The 11,641-nt window shown below is 37.2% G+C and overlaps 1 long non-coding RNA gene and 1 pseudogene across 1 annotated transcript; one reads left to right on the forward strand and one right to left on the reverse strand.

Moving 5' to 3' along the window:
- The first annotated feature begins 50 nt into the window (after nt 1-50).
- LOC122834492 lies at nt 51-6,451 on the forward strand. The gene is made up of 3 exons (XR_006371211.1): nt 51-208; nt 403-543; nt 6,074-6,451. It is a non-coding gene; the product is annotated as an uncharacterized LOC122834492 (long non-coding RNA).
- On the reverse strand, nt 1,880-9,177 carry LOC122834491 (annotated as a pseudogene).
- Nucleotides 9,178-11,641: the final 2,464 nt, after the last annotated feature.

Consider the following 11,641-nt stretch of genomic DNA (forward strand, 5'->3'; position numbering starts at 1 on the left):
ATTTTTTACAACATAAAGCTTCAGTGAAGCTGATATTCTGTAACGGGTTTTTGCACGTCAGCTTCCGTGTTCGGGTAAAAGCGGCTCGGTCGGTTCCGTGCTTTCAGGGCCAGTCAAGCTAACAATTAATAAAAGTTCCTCGATCCGAAGCTCCAAAAGTAAGCTGGAGCAAAGAAGTACACCTCGTTATACGTTCACGGATACAAAGGTGAGTTTTACTTTCTTTAAACTTTGTGGCTAACATTAGCTTTAGCTTGTGCTATTAGACAATATTCTCTGACATTCTTCTTGTAAAAATGTGCTATGTAAGTATCTAAACATTTTAATCCATTCTAACGGACAACGTTTTTACCTTATTTTGCACTTGTTCTCAAGTATAGTATATCCGTTTATTGTCGTTAGTGTCAAACAGACCAAACAACTTTACGGTTCGGACTTTTTGCTTCCGAACCAAGAGGACCGCGGTCCTCGAGGGCCGCAGATGTGCCTCTGCTGCACCACCCCCGAATAAGGCTCTGGAGAACTGGTCTACACAAGGTGGAGGTAATTAAGCCATTTCATTCCAGTGTTTTGTACCTGTGGCACATCTAAAAACTGCAGGACTGCGGCCCTGAAGGACTGGAGTTTGAAACCCTGGTTAGCTTAAATGTAGGGTAGCTCTGGCGTGTTACGTGTTATTTAGTTTTATTACTTTTGCAGTAAAGGACTTGTGAAGAGCTCAAATAGGATGGTGTTTACAGTAGCGTGTACAGGCGGATCAGTCTGGCTCTGGTCTGCTCTCTCGTTCCCATACACTCGCTCTTTCAGGCTGAATACAGGAGTGATTGCGTGTAAATAACACAGGACGGCTCTTTTACTTACCATCCGTCTCCCCCTGGTAGTTTTAGGCTGAAGAAGCTGATCCAGAGTGAAGTGAAGGCTGCAAACTTTGCTGTGTGGCATTAGCTTTTAACTGGTAGTGATCATTTGGAGATCCATGAAAACTTAAAGGCCCATTATATTTTGAAGGCCACAATGTTCATAGTATTGCTTTATTGGCTTCTGAAATACGACTTTCTCATGGTAGCTGTCATGGTAACTCAAAGCAGAAACAAGAAAGCGCATTTCGCGCTTGCATATGTGACGTTGGCGCCGTATGTGCAAGGAGCCCATATAGGAAACAACTGGCAGAAAATAATATAAAAACAACAATAAGTATTACTTTAAGTTGTGTGATTGTTTGTCTGCACCTGTCCTTCACTCACTGAAGAGACCATAGATGGTAAAGTAGCTAAAAGTTGTTCTGAAGTAAAGGTATTTACTTCAAAATATCATTTCATAATATCATTTCATAATATACTCATCACCAAATATTTGCATGTTTAATGCTTGATGTACTTTTTACAGAAACATTTTAGCTCAGCCTCATTATTTTTTAATTAGTTGAATTTTCTACTGTTGTTAAAATTTGTATTAAATGACCACATCTGGATGAGCTGGATCGATTTTTTTATGTCATATTGTTTTCAATAGTTTTATTTTTGATCAATTTTAAAGTGCAAGTCAGATAATGAGAAGGCAAGACATTTTATTAATCTGTGGTGGCAGCAAGATTTGTTTAATACACAATTTTAATAATCTTTGTGACTTCTCTTTTAATGTCTGAAACATGTTTAATCTCAGTCTCATTTGTTTTTTTTGCGTTCTCTGACTTCAGCTATTACTTAAACTTTCTTTTAGCATTTGCTTGGATTAAATTAATGTCCCAAAGCAAAAAAAGAGAAAACTTTTCTCAATAATATAAATGTAGAGTTTGCACTCTGACCTCATGTTAACTGGATATGTGATCAGAAAACATCACTGCTTTGGTTTTCACTTTTATTGTTCACACAAACCATACAGTGTATGTCATGAGTCAGTTTTTAGTAGAGTCGGAGCATGTACACATAGCTTTTAGTTTGTAAAAAAAATAAAATAGTTGCATTATTCACAACACTAAACCGTCCTCATTCTTACACAGGTTGTTAATCTGAGAAAGAAAAAATATTTCTATTACACCTAAAAGGCCACATTTAACATAAATTTATAATTTATATTTAAACAGATCTTACCAGTTAAAAGCACTGTAACATGCTACACACACATTTTCCCTTGTGGTTGAAGTTTGCTCACTTTACAGGTAAAATACACAAATTTCATCCATAAATTAACAGTGTACAGAGCACGGCATCTAAAATGATTTGTAACGCTGATACAGGTACAAAAGGTCATCTACACACTCCTTTCAAAATAAGTTGTTAAATAAAATCAGCTGAATCCAAAATAGGGGCACATCAGAGCAGATTTGCTGAATCTCAGCCACTGGGTTAGTGGTATTTAAAGGGAAATGGAGCCAGTGAGTCAGCGCTGATGGCTCTGATAGTGAGTGCTTACACATTTACTGCAGTCAATACAGAAAACCCACACAATGACTCCCGAACATTTAAACATGAAAAGTCAGAGAGCACTGAACAAATATAAACCACTTCCCTCAGGAGATGCGCGTCTTACAGTATGAATCAGCAGCAGGGTGGTAACACTGGGGCTACATGAAGGAGCAATAGACTGATCAGGATTCTGATCCGAGGTTTCAGATATCCCTGGTTTCTTATTCTGCTGTTGGGAATGGACTGTGAGCTGGTTTTGGAGGTTTTCAACGCCGCACGCTTCAATCCCGGCCGGTTCCCGTGAGCTGCAGCAGGAAGCTGAAGAGGTAGATGATGTCCAGGTAGAGGCTGAGTGTGGCGAAAATATATTCCTCTGGACTGATGGCGTAGCGCTTGTTTCCTAGGAGCAGCTGTGTGTCAAAAGCTAAAAACTGCGGCAGGAAAAGACAGGGAGAGGAAATAAGAGTTAAGAACAATAAAAAACAAACTTTTTCTGCTTTGTATAAAAGTTCCAGAAGTCTTCATATTACAACCACAAACTTCAGTGTATTTCAGTATGTGATAGACCTTAATAATCAAGTCAGAAAAAAATGAGATGTGGTTTCCAAAGGTTTGGCAAGAATCTGTACCTCGGTCCATTTAAAGAAATCCCACTGATTAAAGGGAAGTTATGGAGGAAATGGTGTCCACCAGTGTGTAATTTAATCTCAGTAAATGTTCTGTAAAAGCCTCAGAAGTTTATTGGAGAACATTAGAGAACAAGCAGTGTCATGAAGCCCAAGGAACACAGCAGACACGTCAGGCAGAGGTTTATGGAGGCGTTTCAGGCAGAGTGAGTTTATAAAACAACATCCTCAGCTTTGCACAGCTCATATTTTAACACATTTTTCAGAATCTAAAAAATGGATTATGGTATAACTCCAGATGAGACCAAAATTTAAACTTTAACTCTTTATTTGAAGGGGTGTGCATAAGACTGACATGACACTGTCATAAATATGACATAACATCTATTATGAACATGAAGGAGTCTTTATGAATGTCTGACTGTTGTCATGAAGTGTCATTCAGTAAATGACACTTTTAATGCAAAGTTGCTTCAAAAGTTGTATTAATTAACTCGTTTAATCCAAATTTTTTTCCTGCAAAATAAGTGCGCACATTTTAATTCTTGGTCCTCCCTAACACATGATATTTATGAATAATTACATTTTATGTTGATTCTGTTAGTGAAAATGTAGGATTTATACCTGGCAACAATTGTTGCCTGTAGGAAACTGCATAGTCTAAATTACACAAATGTGGCCTATTTATACATCTAAAAGCATTAAAATAATCTTGACATGCATAACCTATCATAACAAAGAATGGTTACAAGAGTCTTCAAAAATATTTTAGATTCAATGCCTCATCCTGCAGATGTCATTGTTTCAATGTGCTGAGTGACCTTTGACCTCATTTGTTCGTTTCATCAATGAGGCAAAGTCAGGTGAAAATGTTAGTATGAAGAAATCTGATCTGGGAGGAAAATCTCCCTGTTCTACCAGATCAAGAGCTACACCTTGGCTCCGTCCTAAACCAGTTTCAGGCGTGGCGTCATCTTGTAATAGTCATTCAGTGCATAGGACATATTTTGTGTAAAGGAAGGTCTTTTGGGGGGTGTAGGGTAGGGAGGGGTTGAACTGTGGGAATGACAGTGATGTAGATGACATCATTTTGAGGTTCCTTCAGGTCTATAATATCTAAAATATCTGATAGTTTTAAGCTGTGTGAAAACAGCAAGGTATATAAAATAAACAGCAAATAATAGCATAGTGCTGTCCATGTATTATGCTAGCAGCAACAATTGTTTCCATGCTTACATTCACTCTTATGATCAAAATATGGATGAAGGAATACAAATTTCTTTATATATCAGTAGAAGACACTTGAAAGAACATATGTTCAAATTATATTTTTTATATTTGTTAAAGTATTTTACTGACTTCCTCTTGTACAGGTTTGTGACTAACATTTACCTCCAGTGTTACAGGCAGGACCTAAAGAGGTCTGGTCATGTGACCTTTCACACTAGATACATGAAATTGATATTGCTTAGATTAGACACATTATTATTTTATTTTAAAACTTCAATTAGCTGCCAAAAGTCAAAACAATTGTTCTAGAACTTCCAGAAGTTAGGAAAGATGTCTGGCAACAATTGTTGCTGGAGGGATTAAATGGGTTAAAAGTCTATTAAAAGTGCCAACTTTGCTTTAAAGTGTCATTATTTACCAAATGACTCTTCATGACAACAGCTTCCTTATTTGAACTGTAAGTAGTTCTTTAAATGTTCTGTGAGATGATGTACTTACCCATGTATCCATAACAACCGGAACTTTCAATATCCACCAAGTTATTGCCGAAATATACCGTCTATTTAAACGAGTGCCCCCCGGATTAATTACACTCTCTGCAGGTGCAGCTGCGAAGTTACCGTATTAACCTGTGGTTGCTGGAAAGTAACAGCATTCTGAAACCGTTGGAATTTTCCACTTAGCGCTACGTGTGGCGGAATTACGGTACTGCAAATTTAGATGTGTTGCCACCATCACCAGCACAGTCAGCGTCTAGAAGGGTTATTAGCACAGCAGTCATCAGCATAACTGTAAAATTAACTTTCAAATACCCATCATGGCAAAAAGGAAGGTGGACACTGAGACAAGGTTTAGAGTTTATATTTAGAGTTTTACTCAATTCAAGTTTAAAAGTTAAAGTTTAATATTTGTTTTCACTGCATATTACTTCTCCTTGATGAAAGTGTTGTTTTTGATTAATAGATTTTTGCACTTTATTTTATTGTATTTCAATCCAATTATATTTTAAAAATATTTCAGTTGTGTCTGTTGAAAATTAAAGATTACTGACAGAGCCATAAGAAAATATTGCTTTATTTATCTGATCATATTGGAATATATTTGTTAGGTTTTCAGTAGGTTCAATTAGGTTCACTAGACTATATGCGTCATTTAAAAAAATTTCAATGATTTAAAAATCTGATTAAATCAGTCTGGTCTGATTTAATCAGACTGATTAAATCAGACTGGCCCTCGGCTTGTAGCAAATTTTTTTATTTGGCCCTCCGTCCATTTGACTTTGACACCACTGCACTAGACTATATGCGTCATTTAAAAAAATTTCAATGATTTAAAAATCTGATTAAATCAGTCTGGTCTGATTTAATCAGACTGATTAAATCAGACTGGCCCTCGGCTTGTAGCAAATTTTTTTATTTGGCCCTCCGTCCATTTGACTTTGACACCACTGTTCTAGAACTTCCAGAAGTTAGGAAAGATGTCTGGCAACAATTGTTGCTGGAGGGATTAAATGGGTTAAAAGTCTATTAAAAGTGCCAACTTTGCTTTAAAGTGTCATTATTTACCAAATGACTCTTCATGACAACAGTCACAAACACTCATAAAAACTCCTTCCCAGTCATAGCAGGTGTTATGTCATATTTATGACAGTGTCACGTACACCCCTTCAAATAAAGTGTAAACTGTATCACAGTAAACACACCGATAGTTTAAGACTAATTACAATAATAAACTAAATTTCTGTAGCCACAGCTACGATGACTCATTAATGTTTGTGGTTGTAACGTAACAGCATTCTGACTGACTTACCAGAGTGAAGAGGATGGCTCCTATCACTGCATAGATGGCGTGTAACCAGGGAACCTGTGATGCAAGACAACCACCATCACCAAACACAGTCAGCGTGCTAATTTTAGCAGAAGACAGTAGAGACCAAGACTATCTGCTGGGTCAATCCCCTCTCACTGACGCATAAGTGGATACAGCCAGCAGCACCTGAAGCATTAAGCTGCAACTGTTGTTTAACTCATCATTATCCTGGGCTAAATTAGCCTTCTTCTGGAAGGCCCCGGATTAAAAAAAGGAAAGAAAAGAGGGGTGACATACATATCCGAAGGGGACGACGATGGAGATGGTAATAGCACAGAGAAGCATGGCCATACACAGAGAGAACAGCACGCCCTGGCAGGACGTCACATCAATCTGTAGCAAAAAAAAAAAAAAAAAAGAGAGCGAAAATTATTCAGTTATTCCACCAAATTACTGCTGCTTTGCTGTTTGGAGAGATGATGATGAAGCATTTTTCTGAACATTAATCTACTTTTATGGATATAAATCATACTTGCAATCTACTTGCATTGTATTTAAAATATATATAGATTTGCCTAACTTAACCCTTTAAAGCCTAATGTATCATTTTTAATACAATTTTACCTCTTTTACAAAGAGTTTACTCAAACCCCTAATGCATTGAGTAAATGTGTCGCTAAATGCACAAAATCCTAATTAAAAGGTTAACCGTTACTTAAGTGTGACAGCAAAAGTATCATGTATCAAATATGATTAACAACATGAGAAGGAGCAAGCTGAACATTTTAGTAAGGCATACAAACTGAATCACTAAATTAAACCATTAAAATGTCAAATTAAAAAGATAAAAATCATAACAGTGTCAACACTAATATGTCAGGACTGGCCAATCATCATTTTTACAGTAAACAGAATTTACCTCAGATCTCCGCAGCAGGACAGAGCAATGTAGGTTGCAAAAAACATAATGCTGCAAAAGCAAGAAAAAAAAAGTTAATGAATCATGTAAACAGGCCGTGTGAAAAATAATATAATAAAGTATTTTTACTCACTAAGATGCCATGTACAAGCTGGGGTTGGTCTGAATATAAAACCTCACGGGTGCGCTGAAAAGAAAAGCAGCGGTTGTTCAGATTCGGTTGGATGTGCATCAATAAATAAAAGAGTTCAGATCAGCAGAACAGGAGGAGCAAAAATGAGGCCAAATTACCAAAACGTGAAGAGACAAACAATCCCGACAGTCACAGACAGCTGGAGCATGAGGATGGCGTAAACCTGCAGACAGACGAGCACTTTGTCAGATTTAGGATTCTTTCTATTTTATTTTTATTTATTTTTTTCAGTTTATTACGTCGCTTCATTTGATTCAGTTTGCATTCAGTCACCTTTCTGATGAAAGTCCTCCTGATGGTTTTATCATCCCAGGCAAACTGGGCCTCCATCTCGGGATAACCTGAGGAAAAAAAGGACATATATTATCATAATCATCTTCCGGCTGCATCATTGCATCGTCTGCAGAGACGGTGTTGGTTCTTCACCTGCAGTTGCTTCCTGATAGCTGGGAGGCTCATTCTCATTCCCCACCTGCTGGGATACAACAAAAGACAAACGGGACCATTAAATCCTGGCATCATCCCACCTGCTCTCAACTCACCGGGAGTTTTAACTCTCGAATCTGTCTGGAAAAAGTTTCTATGAGTCATTTATGCAAAATAGATCTGACCTCACTTGTTAGATTAGTCTGAAGGTTCATTTGAACCTTCATGTAGGCAAAGGGAGGCCAAAAAACAAAAGTGAGGTGACTTTACAATTCTAGTTGATAACCTCACAGGTGTAACGTCACCTTGATGCTTGATTTGACGCGTCTCTTGCTTTGACACTATGATGTCATTTTTGACATGCTTATTACTTAAAACTGCAGAACAAACAGGGATTTACTTAATAGATGCTGTACTGAGTAAATACGTGGGTTAATATAGTTCAGACTTTTTTAATTCAAATGCGCAACATTTTCCTTTTAGAATGTTATAACATCTCGTTGAACGTTATATCAAAAGTGACAATTTGAAAGCATCAGTATTGATACAGAATCTAAAGCATTGAAAGAAAAGTTCAAATTTATGCAGGACCCAGATATTTTGAAGTTTGAAGTTAAGTTTCCATATATTTTTTCCACAAAATACATGGGAAAAAAAGATTTAAAACAAAGGAAATAAGACGAAAGTCATGAATGAAAACTGAAAATATAGAATCTCAAAATGCACATAAAAATATTCACGGTGCGAAAAGTGCAGCAGCATCAGTGCGTACGTGATTACGCTTAAAACTGATTACAAACCTTTTTTTCCCTCATAACAAAAAGGAAATATTTTGTTTTAAAAAGGACGTTTCAAAGCAAAAAGGACTTCAGCAAAGAGATTCTGCATTAATCAGCTCAGCTTTTGTCGCTTATCAAAACATTTCTTTATCCACATGCACACCCCATTCATGACAACGTTTTTAAAAATATATACGTCTAGTTCGATGTGAACCAAAAAGACCTTTGATACCTTTGACTTTTTCATGATTCGCCCTTCGTGCTCCTTTCAGCTGCTGATGCTGAGGAAGGTTTCAGCCTCCTGTGGAGTTTCTTTTTCCTGTTTTGCACCAAGTCGGTTTGCCACTCGACCCTCGTCGCTCTGGTTTTATGGTTCCCTGTGGCTCCGAAACACGCTGAGAGTGTGAGCACAGACGCTGTTTGTGGAGGAGTTGACGCTCTGAATTTGAGCGGATTACACAGCTTTATAGGCCTACGTTAATCTCTCTCTAACCCTGATCCCTCTCCAGCCCCCGTTTGCCCAGGCCTGATCACCTCGCTCTGGAGCTCTCCAGGTAGAGCCAGAGTGCTGGGATCCAGCACGGTTGGACCAGTGCGTTTCGCCAACTACGAGTGGTTATTTATGTCCCTGACCCTCTTAGCTGAGTTTAAATCCCGAATTGTTTTTACTGCTCACCAGATAGACTTAAATGACTTAAAATACTGAGCTACACGAGCATTACATAACTGTTCTACTCCACAAAATGTAAGAAAATACCGATTTGGATACCTCTTTACAAGAAGGTTCCTCTTATAGATGGCTAATAAATAGTTTATAAATATGTTATTAATTAATCTATAAACACTTTATGAATTATTAATAGCTCTTTATTATGCATTAGTTAAGAGTGAGAAAATGACAAAACTTTCCGGTTTCTTGCCAGAGAGCCGAGTCTGTTCACCTATTGTTGTACTAAACATTTCAGACTACCTTGTAAGCACAATAAGCTTTTGTAAACATATTTTTTAGCATATAATTTCCTTCTCACACTTAATTATTGCATAATAAACAGTAATTATTTACTGTTTATAAATTAATGGATAACATAACTATAAACTATCAGCCATCGATAAGGGGATGGCCAATAAATATTGCAAAGTGGTACCCAGATTTGATATTAATATCACCTTTCACATTACAACACAATGACGAGTGGGGAGTGAGAATGGGTTGCACATTAATGTTTAATACTATGGTATTGAGATAAAAGTAATAATCAATGCATAATGTTTTTTTTGGGGGGTTTTTTGACTTACCAGTGCACCTTTTGCTCCTCATTTCACAGTTATTGTCAAACATAAACTAATATCTGCAGTACATATTTATTGGCAAAGCTTCACCCGATTACTGTCACTGTTATTGTTGTCGACGTTTTGCAATAAAAACGGGAAAAATAGCCATTGTGGCAAAGAGGAAAGGGAATCCAGCTTGAGATAGATTCTGGAAAGTTTAATTTTAGCATCTTGTAAACAAATGACATCATGTTTTGTGTAACAGACGGCTTTGGTAACAGGCACCACAAAATAATGGGTGTGAAGTTAAGATCATTATGAAGTTCACATTAGGAGATTTACCTAAAAGGATTCTGCATTTGTCTGCTTGTAATCCTTTGCACTGTGCTTAAACAATCATACAACAAAAGAAAAATAAGAAAATATTTGATATTACTTTACATGGTAGTACACTTAGAATAAATTATAAATATAAGAATAAATACTATTATCGGAAGGCTTTTTCAACAGCATAATAATAATAATACATATAATGATAATAGATATATTGATAATTTCAAGTGTAAACAAATGTGTAAAACATTCTTTAAAAAATTTCATTCCATGGTCATTTTATGGCATAGCAGACCTAATATGATCTAACATGATTTGGGGCTGCACAGTGGCGCAGTTGGTAGCACTGTTGCCTTGCAGCAAGAAGGTCCTTTCTGCATGGAGTTCGCATGTTCTCCAGATACTCCGGCTTCCTCCTACAGTCCAAAAACATGACTGTTAGGTTAACTGGTCTCTCTATATTCTCCCTAGGTGTGAGTGTGTGTGTGTGTGTGTGTGTGTGTGTGTGTATGTGAATGGTTGTTTCTCCTGTCTGTCTCTGTGTTGCCCTGCGACAGACTGGTGACCTGTCTGTCCAGGGTGAACCCTGACTTTCGCCCAGAAGGTTAGCTGGAGATAGGCACTCCTCCCAACCCCACCAGGAACAAGGGTGTTAGAAAATGGATGGATGGATGGATGGATGGTCTGGAATAAAACTCGTTATAAAAGCTCAATCTTCTGCTGTCCTCTAGTTTGTCCACCAGAGGACAGCAGAAGAAAACACAACCCAGTCCAGATCAAGGAAGCTTGTGTTTTTCTCCCCATTAATGACCATCAGATGGCAGCAGAGGATAGTCAAGGCATCTCCATGTTTCTTCTCTTGTAAACTGGCAGCTGGGGACAAATGAAGGTATTTAAATTAATATGAATTGAATTAATTTAAGTGCAAGAAAAATGTATCAAATTAGTTTAAGTTGAAATGGCAATAATTGAAATAATGAACTGAAATGTCAAGAATTAAAAAGAACTGGATGCAACTAAAAGCAAATGGATGTAATAAAGCTGAAGTTAGACATGTCCTCTTGGACCTAAATATGACTAATATAAAATATTACTTGAGTAAAACTTTATTTATTCACACACATAGCCACAAACTGTTAAGTACATCAGAAAATAAAGCGCTGCTATTGTTATAAATTTTGTTATTGTTATATGAATCCACTGCACCAGAATTAAAATGACTGTACCTAAATCTGAAACCCTAAGACCTAAGAATACCCTCCTGGATCAGCTTATCACTGCTGAAGATCACCGTAAAATAATTGTTGTAACAGCGCCTGTCTGTTTTCTATTACATTAAGGAATGTTCATCATTCAGATTAAGAACTGTGTTGCTTCTAAAACTATATTTTTTTCCTTCTCCAATCCATGTTTATATGAGGAGTCACTGACTGATTCTGGTACTTGGATCACTTAAATGCTAAAGTTTGGTGCAGTCAGGTGACATTCCTCTAATGAGACTGCCAATCTGCTTTCTGTAGAAACGCTTACATGTATCTGATGGTATACTACTTAAGGGTTTCGTCATTTCCTACCCATGCGTTTTAAAAGAAGTTAATGACGGTGAGTCACCAATAGGGCTTCTGGAGGGCAGAGTTGCTGTTTATGGA

Source organism: Gambusia affinis, linkage group LG07 (genome assembly GCF_019740435.1).
Source record: "Gambusia affinis linkage group LG07, SWU_Gaff_1.0, whole genome shotgun sequence".
In the NCBI taxonomy this organism is placed as follows: domain Eukaryota; kingdom Metazoa; phylum Chordata; class Actinopteri; order Cyprinodontiformes; family Poeciliidae; genus Gambusia; species Gambusia affinis.